Source organism: Psammomys obesus, unplaced genomic scaffold, assembly GCF_907164565.1.
Source record: "Psammomys obesus unplaced genomic scaffold, mPsaObe1.curated_primary_1811, whole genome shotgun sequence".
Classification (NCBI taxonomy): domain Eukaryota; kingdom Metazoa; phylum Chordata; class Mammalia; order Rodentia; family Muridae; genus Psammomys; species Psammomys obesus.
The window spans coordinates 2,397,774-2,414,491 of NW_026590405.1; the positions used below are offsets into that span (position 1 = coordinate 2,397,774).

At 44.1% G+C, this 16,718-nt stretch overlaps 1 protein-coding gene across 1 annotated transcript in view; it reads left to right on the forward strand.

The window, feature by feature from the left end:
* The window catches only part of Hsf2bp (heat shock transcription factor 2 binding protein), an 83,464-nt gene that overhangs the window by 48,584 nt on the left and 18,162 nt on the right, over window positions 1–16,718 (forward strand). The window lies entirely within an intron of this gene.

Consider the following 16,718-nt stretch of genomic DNA (forward strand, 5'->3'; position numbering starts at 1 on the left):
CTTGTTTGCCTTTACCATTAATTTAGCCTGAAGTTTTCTCCTGATTTTACCATAATTGTAAAGCCTAAAAAGTATACATATCATTCAAATATTCAAGTGACAAAAACTGGAAATTTTATGATTCAAATTAATCTTTTTAAACTTTAGTTACCCTTGATGTGAATACTTTCTTTTCTAACAGTTTTACTAAGATCCAATAACTGCATCTGTCTTAAATGAGAAATTGATCATTTGCATAGAAATATCTCTCAATAAAATCATTACCATAGTCAAGGTTGGTCTTCCTGCTCAGATGGAATGATGTCCTAGGTCTTGAAAGCCCAGAAGCCACACAGCACTGAGATGGGCCAGTCTTCCAATGGAAGGGCATCCTGAAACACTGGAGCCCAGAAACCACACAGCTCTGAGAAGCCTCCTCAGCAGAGGCCTTGTAGCTCCTAGGGGAGGGTGTCCCCAGCTGAGCTGAGGAGCTCAGGAGCCTCACCCCTGCTCCATTTCTTCTCTTCATTGCTTCTTGCCTTCTTCCAATGAGAGAGTCACACCAGGCAGCAAATCACATAAAAAAGTTTATTGGGAGGGTTCAGGGTGTGGAGGGACAAATCCAGGGTTGGCTGCCCCTGCTTCTGGGAGAGGATAGCAGGAAACTGAACGGACACAGACTTTATGTAATATTTCTTAGGGAGTGGCACTTTTGTGCAGAGATTTGCAGAGTGAGGATTGGTGAGATTTCTAGTCCTGAGCTCAGAGAGCTCTGTGATTGGTGGGTTTTCTTGTTCAAGGATTGGTAGGTTTTCCTGCTCAGGGACTGGTGCCTTTTTTTTTTTTTTTTTTTTTTTTAACTCACTTTTCTCTGAATCAGGACAAGTGACCTTCGCTGTGGAGCTGCTCGGAAAGGTTGGAGAGGTGAGGCCACCGTGGAAGGCTCCTGTGGTGGTACCTTATGGTGGCCACAGGCTGGGGCAGGAAGTAGGTGCTGCCTCTTTGACAGCTCCTACAGTGCTGCTCAGGGACTACACAGTACAGCACAGCACAGTACAGTACAGGCATTTTGATGCAGTTCAGATAAGTTCAGTTGAGTGTTCAGATAAGTTCAGTTGAGTTTGAACAGTTTGGTGTAGTTCAGAAGCAGAACAATTCAGGAGAAGCTGAGAGAAGCCCGTTTGAATCAGTCAGCTTGGAGAGGAGTTTTGAGCCAGAACAGCTGAGCTGATTCAGCCAGCCAGAGTTCAGAAAGAACTAGAAAGGGTGAGCTTGTTAAACAGTGAGCCTCCAATGACAATTGCATCTGGTGAATAAAAGATACTATTACAAATGTACAAGTAGGTTTGGGGTTAAAGGTGTGTGCCAGCACACCTGCCCATTCTAATATATCTTAATGTACCACTTTGCTGCTGGGGCTGGCTGTCTTCCCAGAATTTCTTGTCCTTGAAGACAGTTCCTGTTTTTTTGAACATAGCAAACACAGCCCAAACTCTGAGAACCTGTAGCCTTCCACAGCTTACGGGCTGATTGAGCGGGCTATATGTATACATGCCCCAGGACTGGATACTCAACTAAACAGCTATTTTCTCTTGAAACTGCATCACAGAATAAATGATTCCTGGACTTGTGTTGGTGTGCAGGTCCTCAGCACTAGCCTATAGGACTATCAGAGATGGTTAGGGAGAAGATTATTGAAGAGGAAGATAATCCTGGATGGTTAGGAAGAAGATAATTGAAGAGGAAGTCTCAAATGAGCAATAGCTGCAGCTATTCTACATGAACCACATATATACTTTGGTTTATTGTTGTCAGTCTCCTGTAAGGCAAGACATTACTTCCTGCTTCTCAGATGAGAAGGCCAAGTGGCTTTCTGGACATTAGCAGCTGTGTGGCAGTGAAGCTGGGTTTGAACCCTGATTGCCTGCTGCATGGCTCTGTCTCCCACCCAAGCTGCTCTGCAGGCATTTGTGAGGGCCATAAACTCCTCCATTCAGGAAATGGCCTACTCTAGCAGTTATTAGAATTGGCTTTGCTTGGGTTTGCAGAGACTTTTGCTCTCAAACAATATGGTTGGCTCTGTTTAATCCAGTGGGCACCAGTGACCCTCTCACAGCCTTTTTGAGGTATTTACTTGTTCATGAAGGAAGAGTCTAGGCTAAGTGGTCTCTGAGCCCTAGCTGTGCTAGTCCAGAAGTGTTTGTGCGATGAGTGAGAATCTCGGTGCTGCTCTGTTGGGTGTGCCCTGATGTGGGTAGACTTCCTGCACTGACTTTTGGTCACAGACAGAGTGGGGTGGTTTCTAAGGTATCCAAGGGCTTGTTTTAAGACAGGTTTCTCTGTGTAGTAGTAGCCCTGGGTGTCCTGGAACTCACTTTGTAGACCAGGCTGGCCTAGAACTCACAGATCTACCTGAGTTCTGAAAGTAAAGGTGTGTACCAACACACCCACCTCTTTAAGGTATCTTAATGTACTACTTTGCTTCGGGGGCTGTCTGGCTTCCCAGGATTTCTTGTCCTTGAAGACAGTTCTGGCTTTTTGAACACAGCAAGCACAGCCCAAACCCTGAGATTTATTGCAAGCTTATCTCACTTGATAACTTTAGACTGATTCCTTCTGAAGTAAAACAAAGCATTCTGGACTCACGTCCCAGATGCTTAACCATTGAATTATGTGTGTTCTATTTTATGTTGCTTTAATTTTAAGTGTTTTGAATTTAATGTGTGTTTAAAGGGGATTTTTTTGGTTGTTGTTGTTGCTGTTGCTGCTGATACTGCAATTTGGGGCTGCAGGCATACTCAGGAAGTCTGCTCCTGAGCTGTTTTCCCAGACCTGCCCAGAAGTTTAGAAAGCTGAGAACATGTTTTATCATGAAGTAGGGAAACAGGAGCACATGAGCTGCCCGAAAAACTGTGCTGTTTGTGCTTGGTGACTGTGATGTTGCTCTCAGGATCTGACCTTGTGACCTCAGGCCAGGAAAGAATTTGAAGACTCACTGCCATTTGGTAGACCCAGGCTGTGAAAATGTACTCAATTTTGCTCAGAATCTTTAATAATCTTTGAAAGGTCTGAAGCAAAGAGCTTGATTACTCAGAAATCAGTTCCTGTTTTATCATCTAATCCCTGTTATGGAGCTTGATGTCTTTAAAAAGCACAGCTTTAGACTCACCACACAGAGATGTGAATTGAAGCTTTCTTATTGGCAAACATCTAATCTGTTAGAACTTCACTTCTCTGATGTACAGTGGGAATCCAACTCACGGTCTTACACCTAATGCAGTAGGTGCTGACTCTCCCTTTTATTTCTGATCTAAGTATCTTGTGCTGCAAGGGAAACTTGTTTCCTTTTTCTTTGCTTGACCTAAGCAAGTTGCTTCTGGGTTTTCAGACCCTCTGCTTCAGAGAACAGGACTAGTTGATGCTGTGCTTATCTCTGGGAAGCTCATCTCATTCCCTCTAACCTTTGCTGGGTTTCATTTTCTTTCATTTGTTCATCTGTGTGGCTGCCTTTCTCCCAGGCTGGGTCCACATTCTTCACATTCCTCTTAAGCCACAGAACTGGCACAGAACTCTAGCAAATAGCTGATGAGGACAGTGTGTTTGGGGTGGTAACTATGTTATGTAACTGCTAATGCAGACTAGTGTGGAAACCCACTGTGGCTCTGGTGCTGTGTTCCCTGGATACAGTGCTGAATGGGCACATGGCATCCACACCCATCTTGCATCTACCTGGCTTCTCTGAGTGATCTGAAGCATGGCAAGTTTTACAGACTTGTGTCTTCACCTCAGACCTTCCTCCAGAGCTCCAGACTCAGAGCCAGCTCTGTTTGATGAATCCACACGCACACTGAATGGACATCTACCGCCAATGTTTATGACAAACTCCCAGTTTTTTCCATACCAGCCCTACCCACAGTGCTCTTCCCAGTCTCAGAGAATCACAACTTTCCTTTCCAACCTATCAGGCTGTTAAAAACCTCTCAGTAACTCTTAATTTCTTTTTATCTGTCACACCAAGATACATTCTGTTTGGAGTTCTGATGACTGTGCTTTCAAAACCTACCTGGGATTAACATAGCAGCTGCCATTTCCTCCCTGTTCTGAGCCACCATCATCTTGTATGGAGAACCCCTGCAGATCTTCTTGTGGTCCATCTTCCAGGCCATGAGTTGGGAGCCAGGAATAGGAGAGAACAGACCACTGACCAGCTTTCTTACTTGAACCAAGAGCTGGGAGAGAAAAAAATTGTTTAAAATGTTCCTTTGAACTGGAACAGTACCTAAAGAATAAAGCTCAAGTAGAACAGATATGAATGGAGAGCTACTTGTTTTTTAGCCTAGTTTGGCTTCCAACTTGTGATCCTCACACTTCAGCTTACTGTACGCTGGGATTAGAGGTGTCAGAAGCAACTGAACATCTTACTCAGACTTGACCTTAAGATTTTGAGGCTCAGAGTTTGAGGACTGCAGATAGAGCCCAAGTCTGATTCTAGGTAATAGTCTACTAGAAACTTCCAAAGGTACTTACTAGAGATGCTCCTCCAACTCTGATCTTCAGGAAAACATGTTTCTTTGGCCTTTGAGTGCAGTGGAGGGAAAGTCTCTTTCAAGAATGAATAGCTGATTTTCATGCTGGGTTGAAGACTTACTTCAGCTTCCTGGCTGGACCCTGTGGTGTTAATCTGTATGTCAACTTGCCTAGGCAACTGTTTCCACACAGTTGTTAGACATTCTCACAAATGAAGATATTTTGAGATGATTAACTTTGCATTCAGTAGACTTGATTAAAGCATAGGACCTGACTAGTGCAGTGAGCTTTGCCCAGTCAGATGGAGGCCTGAGTAGGACACAAAGGCTGGCTGCTTGAGTCCTGTGTGGTCCTTTCCTGCCTCCCCAGACATACTAGTGCTCAGTTGTGAGTCTGATGGCTTCAGGAGGTGGGGCCCAGCTGGAGTTGAAATTTACTATGTGCTTATTAGCCCTCATTAAAGCATTTTACTACTTTTTAATTAAATTTTTATTTTTTTAATGTTAGTTACACTTTATTAACTTTGTATGCCAGCTGTATCCTGCTCCCTCATTCACTCCCAATCCCACCCTCCCTCCCTCATCTTCTCCCTGCCCCTTTCCAAGTCCACTGTTAGGGGAGGACCTTCTCCCCTTTCATCTGACCCTACCTCATCAGATATCTTCAGGCCTGGCTGCAAAGTCCTCCTCTGTAGCCTAGCAAGGCTGCTCCTCCCTTTGGAGGGGGGGTGTCAAAGAGCCAGCCATTATGTTAGAAATAGTCCCTGTTCCCCTTACTAGGGTACCCACTTGAATACTGAGCTACCATGGGCTACATCGGAGCAGAGGTTCTAGGTTATATCCATACATGGTCCTTGGTTGGAGACACAGTCTCACAAAAGACCCCTGTGCCCAGATATATTTGGTCCTTGTGGAGCTCCTGTCCTCTCCAGGTCATACTAACTCCCCCTTCTTTCAAATGATTCCCTGCACTCTGCCGAAGTGCAGAGTTATGAGTCTCAGTATCTGCTTTTATACACTGCTAGGTAGAGTCTTTCAGAGGCCACTCCTAGGCATGTATCCAAAAGATGCTCAAGTACACAATAAGGACATTTGCTCAACCATGTTTGTAGCAGCTCTATTTGTAATTGCCAGAACCTGGAAACAACCCAGATGTCCATCAACAGAAGAATGGATACAGAATTGTGGTACTTTCACACAATGGAATACTACTCAGCAATTAAAAACAAGGAAATAATGAAATTTGCAGGCAAATGGTGGGATCTAGAAAAGATCATTCTGAGTGAGGTATCCCAGAAGGAGAAAGACACACATGGTATCTACTCACTTATAAGTGGGTACTAGATCTATAAGATATGATAAACATACTGAAATCTGTACACCTAAAGAAGATAAACAAGAAAGAGGAGCCTGGGTAAGATGATCAACTCTCACTTAGAAAGACAAATAGGATGGACATTGGACGTAGGAGAAAACAAGTAACAGGACAGGAGCCTACCAGTGGTATAGCTGGATCTTGCATTTTACCATTTTTACCTGATATTTATCCACTGGCATTTCCAAAGTTTATTCATGTTATAATATGGGTCAGTGCTTTATTCCTTTTTATGGCTATATAATGTCTACAGTATGGATTTCCAGCATTTATCCATTCATCATTTGATGGGGACTTGGGTCATTTGCTGTGAGGCATGCTGCCCAGAGTGTGCCCACACAAGTTTTTGTGTTATCTAGTCATTCTTTCAGAGTGGGCCTTCAGGCTGTGAAGTCAAGTCTCCCTCACTTGAGCATGACTAGAGCTTCCCTTCATATTAAAAGCTTGTTCCCCTGGAGACAGGTCTCTAGAACTGACAGTTCTCTTTTGTTCAAAGTTTCTCCTGGGTCTTCATTTCCTGACTATGTTTTGATACTTTGAATCTTCGTTACTATGTGCACTGTTCTTTAGGGTGAATTGTGTTAACTCTCGATGTTCATTTGCTAGTCCACCCCACTCATATATCCTCACATCTTTTGGACTGCATTTCTCTGGAGAACCATTTAGAAAAAAGTTTCTGGAGGAACTTTTGACTTCAGCTAAGTCTCTAATGAATTCTTACAAATAGCATTCCAGGATTTAAGAAATATTTTCTTTATTTTTTGAGATTACAATATAATTACATAATTTCTTCCTTCCTTTCCTCCATCTTATATCTCCCATTTAAATCCATCCTTGCTCTCTTTCAAACATTTATGTGTGTATATATATTCCTAAATACATAAATACAGCCTGCTCAGTCTATAAAATGTTAACTTGTTTTCAGGGCTGACCATTTGATACTGGATAACCGCTTGGTGTGTTCTTCCTGTGGAAGACTATTTTCTCCACTCTTAGCATTTCTTAGTTGCCTGTAGGTTGCATGTGTGTTGTCCTTTTGTTGTTCTTTTTTCAGCTCATTTTTAGGCAGTCATGTTGGTAAGAGTTTATGAGTGCATCTTCTGGCAGCCCTCGGGGACACAATCTCACAGCAAACTCTCCAGCCCTCTGGCTCTTCGACATCCTTTTCTGACTTCTGCAAGCACTGCACACAGATGGTGCACATTCATACATATGCTGTGCACATACACGCAGATACAAATAGATAATTCTTTAAAAGTAAACCATTGCTAAATGTAGTAACCCTTGAAGCAGGTGAATAAAAGTAAAAACTGAAAATAAATATCACGGAGTGATAGTTGTCCTGCAGAGCAATAATGTGATCCCTTATTAGGAGAAAAAGTAACTGTCGACTATGATCTGTATACTGACTTTCTCCCTTGTGTTAGTTACCTTTCTCGTCACAGAATTCCTGACGTAAATGACTTAACGTGAAGGAAGACTAATCTAGCTCACAATTTCAGAGTTTTTAGTTTTTCCTGACAGGGAGGGAGGGGTGGTAGTGTAGCTCCCATAATGGCAGACAGGAAGAGGGGAGAGGAGAGGCCAGGGTTCGTACATGTCTATCAAAGGCATGCCCATAGTGATCCACATGTTCCAGCTAGGCCCTAACTCTTAAAATTCCTGCCACCCCCACCTGCCCTACAAATACCACCAACTGGGAACACAGAAGTCTGTAGGGGATCAGATCATAACACCCACCAAATATCTTTAAAGAACAAAACAAATATCTAGACAAAACAAAACAACCTCCGGGACAGTGATCAGACACAGTGGCAAATGAGATGCTTGAATGATAGCATATAATCTCAAGAAAAACTGTAAAAATTGTCAGAAATGACTCCAGTGATGGGAGAGATTTCAGCACTTCATGAGCAGTGACTGACAGTCAGATCAGCATTACCAGAAGCCCAGCAGGGATGTGAATAATTTGCCTGCTGAATACACAGAACACTATGTCCAGCCACAGAATGTCTGTCTGTTTCCTACACACATGGGCACCCACCAGAATTGGCCAGTTTATGGGCTGCACATCAAGAAAGTTTCACAGATATTAGACAGCCATAATCATATGGAGTGTCTTCTTAGGGTAGAGCAGAATGAAGCTGGAAGTCAGAGAAATACCTCAGGCAGACACAAAAAGAGGCAATCATAATAGAAGCCAGATGGTTTGGGATTAAATGATAAGAATATTATACTAAAATGGATGGGGTGATTTAAATTCTCTCACTCTCACTCTGCATGTGTGCATACGTGTGTGTGTGTGTACACAGTGGTGCTGCATACGCTAACATGTCAGAACAACCCTCAGGAATCAGTTTTTTTTCCCTTCCTCTGTGAGATCTGGGGATGGAACTCAGGTTTTCAGGTCTATTCTTGCAAGCACCTTTACCCTGCTAGTCCAGTGAGATACATTTAAATCATTACTTAATGGAAGGGTTAAGTGTTTATGTCAGAAAGGAAGAAAGTGGAAAATTAGTGAACTAAACTTCTACCTTAAGAACTTAAGAAATTGCGGGGTGGTAAGATGATTCATTGGGCAAAGGTACTTGCCACCAAGCTTGAGGACCCACATAATGGAAGAAAATCAGCACCTGCAAGGTGTTCTCTGATCTCCACATGCATTTGTGGCATGAGTCCTGCCAATGAATAAATTAATGTAAGAATTTTCATAACAAACTTAAGAAATTGAAGTCAAAAGAAGCACAAAGAGAAAAGCAAAAGGGAGTGGATGAGGAGGCAGGTGGATACCCAGAGGCCTACTGAGTGGCCCACCCACACCAGGTGCCACTACAATGTTTAAGTGTGCAGTGGAGAGATGGGGGAGAAAGAGAAGCGGAACAATTTGAGCATCAGGAAGAGAAGTAGAACTGAAGAGTGGAGAGGAATGGCTTAATGAGAGTAGCCTGCCTTGCCACCCAAGACCATGGTGAAATCCTAGCCCGTGCTGCCACTGAGGGCCTTGTCTGGATCTGTGGCCGTGCAGCAGCAGGGGTCTGTGTCCATGTCTGTGGTTCTTGTTACCACCAAAGGCCATGCAGATGTCCCTGGTTTGGGCTACCTGGGACCATGTTGATGTCAAAGGGCTATGCAGATGTGCCCTCCCTCCTCAGCCATCCGTGGCAGGTGGGAGAGCTGTCCTTCCCCTTGCCTGCCGCAGCAGTCAGGAGATCAGGTACCATACCTTGCCTGGGCAGCACAGTAGAGCTGGCCCTTGTGGTGTGGGTGCAGGTGAGCTGGCCCTGAGGGTGTGAGAGTGGGAGAGCTGGCCCTGCCCCTTACCAGCTGCAGCATTAGGTGAGATAGCTGGGGCAGTGTTAGCTCTCCTTGGTAGTGTCGATATGGAAGAGCTGGAGGGCTGACCAGCTCAGCTACCATCCAGGCCCAGATACAGGACTTTGAATTGGTGCACCACGCTTACAATGTGCTGGAGCACGTGAAAGGGCAGATCTGAGAGGAGTAAAAAGAATTAGCACATTTAAAGCTAATCAGTAGAGTAGCCAGTCTAAAGAGCAGAGAACTGATTAAAATGAGACATGGGACATTATAATACATACCCACAAAGGAAAAAGGAAAGGAAATAGGGTAGAAAAAAAATGCTTCCTGGGCTGGAGAGACGACTCAGAGGTTAAGAGCCCTGGCTATTCTTCCAGAGGACTCACTTTTAATTTCCAGCATTCATATGGTGGTTAATAACTATAACTCCAGTTTCAGGGGATCAAATGGCCTGTGATGATTAATATTATCAACCTGACAAGTCCTAGAATGGTCTAGGAGACAAAACTGTGAGCAAGGGCCTGAGGAACTCTTTAACTGAGACTCTGGGGGAATTTAGACTAAATGTGGGCAACATCATTTGTGTGTGCTGAGTCTCTTAGTGAATAAAGGACAAATAGAGTACAGCAATAATATCGCCCTCATGGTCTTTTAAGCTTGGAAATGGTGTGTCCATTAGCCGCATCTTCCCTGTGGTGAACTTTGTCCCCACAGACAGTGAGCCAGAGAGAGCCCTTCCTCCCTCACACTGCTCATGGCAGGTATTAGATTAGAGCAAGAAAAGTTATGAATTTGGAGTCTGATAGCAATCTTTCTTTTTCTTTTTTGAAACATGGTGTATATGTATGATGTTTGTATGTGTGGTGCGGGGGTAGGATAAGGTGCGTGCCACAGTGCGTGTGGAGGTCAGAGGACAGCTGCAGGAATTGATTCTCCTCTTCTACCTTTCTCTGGGTTACAAGCATCAAACTCAGCTCTCCAGGCTTGCCATCTGAGCCATCGCACTGCCTCCTGCACTATCTGTCTTAATAATTTCTACAGTGAGAGGCTGCCTGGAGTACTGTTCACTGCCAGAAATGGTTTGTAGAGCAAGTAACTTAGTAACAGCTTGGCCTTTGAGAGTTTCAAGGCTGCTAGCAACTGAACAACCACCTCCATCTGGAACGTCTTCCTAGTCCTGAGGAAATCAGACCACCCATCGTCTCAAGGTTGCTCTGAAAGGAAAGCCTGTGGAGTTACAGGCAGAGTAGCAAAAGTATGGGCTGTCATCCTCAGTTTGCCCTACCATATGGCCTTCAATACCCCTTCTTTACAGTCTTCCCTCAACAGTGCCTCCTTTCCACTATGCCTTTCTATGTTCCCTGCTCCCTACTCAGCTGTGTCCCCATGTCAGGGTTCCATCATTGTTATCAAACAAGCAAACTTCTTAGTCTTTGGAGGTTATATCAAGGCTGCTCTGACATCAGTTTGGGATAGCCCAGGATCTATTTTTGTGCCTCACTTATTTTTTGAGGCCTCTTCTCATATACATTTTCCAGGCTTCGTGATGATACGACAGCACCACTCATAGCTTCTTGGGGGGAGCCTTCTGCTCCTGTGGGGCACTTGAGTATCCAGGAACCATAGCTTCACCGTGCACTTTACCCAGCCATCAGCCACAGGGTAGAGCAGTCCATCCAGGAGCGTGGAAGAGAGCACTCAAAGCATATTTTGAGAATAAGAGGCCTGTGGCCTGTGAGACTTTGTGGTCTTCTTAGGTCATCATTTGTATCTGGGCAACTGGAGGAGCCCTGATCTGCAATGCAGCTAATACTGTGAATAATTTACTACACCTGACTAATCAGCATACACGAATGTGTATAGCATGATGTGCTATAGTAGCACGCCACAGCAGATATTAGCAATAAGTAGATTTCTTAACTTTAGTGGAATTACGGTACCATTTATTTGTTTTTAGCTTTTTGGCATATACTTTAATTTAAATTGGCATCTTTAATTTCCAAATGTTTGGAGGTTTTCCTGCTAGCTTTCTGTTACTGATTTCTGATATAATGCTACTGTGCCAGAGAACAGTCTATGCATGATTATAGTCCTTCTGAATTTGTAAAGACTTGTTTTATAGTTCAGAGTACAGCTCATTCTGTAACTGTCCCTAGTACACTTGAAGGAGAGGGTACACTCTGCTGTTGTTAGGCCTTTTGTAAATGTTAATGCTTTCTTTTTAGTTGATGAGGGATGGGGGGGTATGTCTTAGCTGGTTTTCTCTCCAGTTGCTCTACTGATGATTGAGAGAGGAGGGTTGAAGTCATTTGACTCTTATTTCTGTCCTACTTTGCCCTGTGCCTCTGAAACTCAGCTGCTAAAACCCCCTCCTCCATATTGTTGTATCCTTTTGATGAGCTGACCCGTTGCCATTTCTGAATGCCTCTCCTTGTCCCTAATGGTAACTCTTGCTCTGAAGGCTGCTTATTGCTGTATATCATACCTGCTTCCCATCTCTATACTTCCAGAATACCACATGTCTTAGTTACTTTTCTATTGCCATGACAAAACTCCATGATCATGGCATCTTATAAAAGAAGTGTTTTATTTGGAGGCTCACAGTTCCAGAGTCTTAGGAGTACATCACCATCATGATAGGGAGCATGGAAACAGCTAGGCATGGCACTGGAGCAGTGGCTAAGAACTTACATCCTGATCTGCAAGTTAGAAGTAGAGAGAAAGAGAGCAAAGGCAAGAGTGAGGATGAGAGCAAGAGAGAGAAAAAAGGGAAAGGTAGAAAGAGATCTGGGAATGGTGTAGGCTTTGGCCAGGCTGGCCTGTGCCTCCCCCAGCAAATCCAACTGTTGTGTGCCACCACGACTGGCTGGTGTGGGCTTTTGGAATCTCAAAGCTGTGACCCACCCACTTTAAGAAGGCCACACCTTCTGATTCTTCCCAAACAGTTCCACCAACAGATGACTAAGTATTCAAACTCACATACCGATGGGAACCATTCTCATTCAGCTCACCACACTATGTCTTTGTTTATTGTGTTCCTCATTTTGTAGTTGGGCCTTGAATATTTATTTCTTACTGGAGATTGAACCAGGGCCTTATGTGTGTTGGACAAGCACAGTGCCACTCACTGTACATCCTCAAATCTTTAAAACATTTTAAAATTTAAATGAAGGTCTCACTAAGTTGTCTAGGCTGGCCTTGAACTTGTGATCTTCCTGCCTCAGCCTTCTAAGTGTCTGGGATATAGGCGTGTGTTAGTAGGCTTGGCTTATTTTCTGCCTGTCCTGCCTGCTTTTTGTCCTTACTGCATTAAATTCCTGTTCTCTGGATTAATGTAGTAGTGTTCAGCAGTAGCAATTCTTTGTCTCTCTATTATTGGCTTATTAGCTTTAGTTCTTTTCTCTGTCCACCATGGTTTAGGAAGTAAAATCTGTTTAGTATACTCTGGCCACACACTGATGCTGTTACACCCATGTGAACAGCAGGAAGCTTACAGATGTGGACTCTAGCCTTCTGCTGCTCTTATCATCCTGTCTTCGTTTCTTTTCCTGTTGCTGTGATAAAATATTCTGACAAAAGCAACTTAAGGAAAAAAGGTTCATTCTGTCTGCAGTTGAAGGAGTCCATTGTGGCGGGAAGTCAAAGCAGTAGGAGCTTAAAGCAGCCTCTCTCATTGCATCCACTGTCAAGAAGCCTGCAGCCATTGCTTGCCTGTTACTGCTCAGATGCCTTCTCCACTTTGCACAGTCCAGGAGAAGAAGCACAGAAGCCAGAAATGTGCCAAAGGCTTCTTCCTACAGAATCCCTCCTGGTGCCTGACCTCTCCCCATCAAGCTGTGTGAAGCTCTCAGAGAACCTCCTCCTTTTTCTTACTATGAAGCCAACGCAGAGAATAGGAACACTGCTTTTCCTGCCCTGCCCACCCTGGTCCCTCTGCCTGAGCTTGTATGTTTCTCTGTGCCAGGCTGAATTCATTAGTAAAACCTACATCTAATGTGAAGTGTAAAAAGTACATGCTGCCTCCACTTTAATAGATGGCGCACCATTCTGAGAGCTCTGTGCCCATGGCTTTTCTGCCCACTTTATCGTGTCTTGCATGTACTGGAGTGGGACTCAGGCAATGCACTGCTTCAGAGGAGAGCCACCTGCTACAACAGTGTGTCTGGAAGAGCAGCTTGTCTTTTTGCCTAGTTGGCTAAGCCGCACCTCTTCCACCTCCTTCCGCGTGATCTGCTAACTGCAGTATCACTTGAAAAGTGCAGATTTTGTGAGAGGGAAGTGAAGAATCTGTTGCTAGAGTGTAATTTAGAAGCAGACAGCACTGCTTGTGGAGTAAGTCAGGAGGCTACATTCCATCATAAGATGATTTTGATTTATTCTAAAGTGTGAGGAATAGTGTTGTTTTGGATTTGGGAAAGAAAACTTTAAAAATATGAAGTAGCTGATGGTGTGGTTTTACTGGAACATCTCTTAAGTGTCTGAGTTATTTGCTTTGTTATTGTCCCAGACCTTCACTCACAGTCCTTGAAGCCACTCGATAGGAAGCTTTTTAACATTTTCTTATTCTCTCTTTCTTGGGGGAATGGCACTATTGTGTGGCTGATCTGCCATTCTCTGATACCTGTGGAGCTACCTTGGAAGTTGCTGGCTCGGTGAGAGAGCTGGTATTCTGAGTCATGTTTCATGTATCACTCTATGATGATAGAGTCTCCATTGTTTGACCAGTTCTGTGGTGAGTCTCGATGTGGGTGGCTCTTGCCAGGGTGGCACTCAGGGGCTGGCCCCGCTTATTTCTGCAGTATTCTAAGTGAGCACAACTGAGCTTTTCCCTCAAGAACGCATGTCCAGGGTTGACGGTAGACAAACAAGATGTTTGTGGTGCAGTGACCAGATGAAGTGGATTGGTGTTTGAGTGGAGCAAAGAACAAGCCATGCAGAGAGCTGTGAGCTGAGCAGTAGGAGGATGGGCGGGCAGTGGACAGGGCATTTTAGGAGTGACTGTAGGCCAGTGCGTCTACAGGGGGTGGTGCTAGGAGGGGTGACAGAGGGACTGATGGGGCCAAATCACCCATGAAGACTCAGGCAGTACTCTGAACAGAGGAGTCCTTGGCCAGAGCTGGTTCTGACTCCTTTGGGTGAGCTAAGAGGAGTCATGGGGACCTTGTAGGGTCAGAGAGCCCATGCAACCTACCACAGATAGTGGTAGTGGTACCGAAGAAGGAAGGCAGTTCAGTCAGGATAGTACCTGGGTTTTCAGTCTGCATGTTTGGTCCAGTGATAGTGCTGTTGTAAGGAAAAGGAAAGAACCAAGAGGTCAGGTTGACTCATTTAAGTCCAAAACATCTGCTAGCTGTTCCCCGAAAGGCATTGTCCATGGCTGGGTTTAGGGACTGAAAGGCAGGAAGGCACTGGTAACAGAAGGTGTAACCTTGGAAATCACTATTTTATAGAAAGGGCTGATAGCCAGGCAGCAGATCGCATGGCAGACAGCCTAGAGAGAGGACTGGAGATGGAGCCCATGGCCTGCCACATCCTCAGTATGGGTTCTCTTCCATCAGCTTTCATCTGAGACTGTTTTTTTTGTTTTGTTTTGTTTTTTTTGTTTTGTTTTGTTTTGTTTTTGTCTTTATGGCTTGAGTACAAATTGTTCCCCAAAGCATTTTTCTGCAACTTTCGTTTTCTTTATGGATAAATAAAGTTTCATTGTGTATGTATACTACATTTTATTTATGAATGCACACATGTGCATCTGCACATGTAGGCACGGTGAGGGGACACTTTATGTGAGTTGTCTCTCCTTTTAGTATGTGGGTCCCAGGGATCAAGCTCAAGTCTTTAGGCTTTGAGGGAAGTGCTTTTACTCACTGAGACAGCCTGCTGACCTCATATGTACCACATTTTCATTATCCATTCATCAGTTGTTAAATGTGTAGCTGATTCCATTTCTTCGCTATTGTGACTAGAGCAGCAACAATCATATATATATGTAAGTATTCCTGTAGGAGGATATAGAGTCTTTTGGATATATGCCAGGAGTGATGGAGCTAGGTTATATGGAAGCTCTGTTGTTGTTGTTGTTGTTGAGGAACTTCCACATGATTTCCATAATGGCTATATCAGTTTACATTCCCACCACCAATGAATAAGGATTCCTGTTTTCCCACATCCTCCAACACTTGCTGTCATTTGTTTTGTTGATGATTGTTAAGACAATTAGTTTTGGTTGTTTTGTGAACAGGGGTTTTCTTGGCTGTCCTGAACTTGCTTTGTAGACCAGACTGGCCTCCAACTCACGGACAGAGATCTGCCTGCCTTTGCCTCCCAAGTGTTGGAATGTTGGAATTAAAGGCGGGAGCCACCATGCCTGGCTCATGAGTTGTTTTTTTTTTTTTTTTTTTTTTTTTTTTAATATAGTGGCTTCCTTTCAGAGTTGAGGTTTCAGGCTGTTTTGAGCTGGCTGGCATGGTGCAAGAGCATCATGAGCTATCTTTGTAGCCTTGGGAGGAGTCCTTTGTTCTGCTTTTTCCTAGAATAGTACATTCTGTTGGCGTGTAAGGGCCATCTGAAGGAAATGGAAGATTTCTTTTCCATGGCTTTGTGTGCTTGGACAGAGCTTCACTGCAGTGAGGACATGGCGGACGAGGTTCTTCACCCCAGTGGGCAGGGAGGCCGAAAGAGGGACATTGGAATGTGCCAGGGCAAGATAAAAACCCTTTGTCTTCTAACTCATTTGGCCTTCTGGATGCTGCTGGTGGTGACAGCAGTGACTGTAGTGACCGCGATAGCACCATCCTTATCAGAGGCAGGTGTCTTTGGTAGACACCAGTGGTTGAAGACCTGGTTGTGGATGCTTCTGTAAGATGCTCCTGATAACCGTGCTAAAATCACACCACTGTTTCACAGTTGGCAGTGCTCTCCTGTTGTACTTGTTCTAGATTGCTGGCTCATGTTCTCTGTCCCATGCTCCACATGATTTAGACAGTGGAAATACCAGCAGGGAGCCTGTCCCCAGGGAGAAGGACATTCATTGAGATTCAGGGGTGTGATCTTCCCAAACTCTTGAAAGGACTGTGGAGAAAATATTTCCTCAAGTACAGGGGAAGGGGGAATGATACACATTGAGGAACCAGAGGAAAAACATACAAGCAGAAGTTACTTCATACTTTGATTGTCTGAGCTTTTGTAATAAAGTAGCTTGTTTTGTTTGAGTGTTACCATAGGGACATAAAGTATTTCCCCCTAACACTCATGTATTAAAGGCTTGATTAAATACTCATGTATTTAAAGGCTGGTCACACAATTTTGGGAGATTCTGGAGATGGGCATAAATGGAGGAGGTATCTCTAGGGCTGGGTTTTTAGGGACTATATCTTATTGTGTACCCCTTCCCCCAAATTCAGGAAGCTGGGAACCATGTGCTTGCACTGCCTCACCACAGGCACAGAATCAACCATGAATGATGCACTGAACTTATGAGCTGAAGTCCCTCCTTTAAGTTGTTCTTTCAAGCATTTTAACTACAA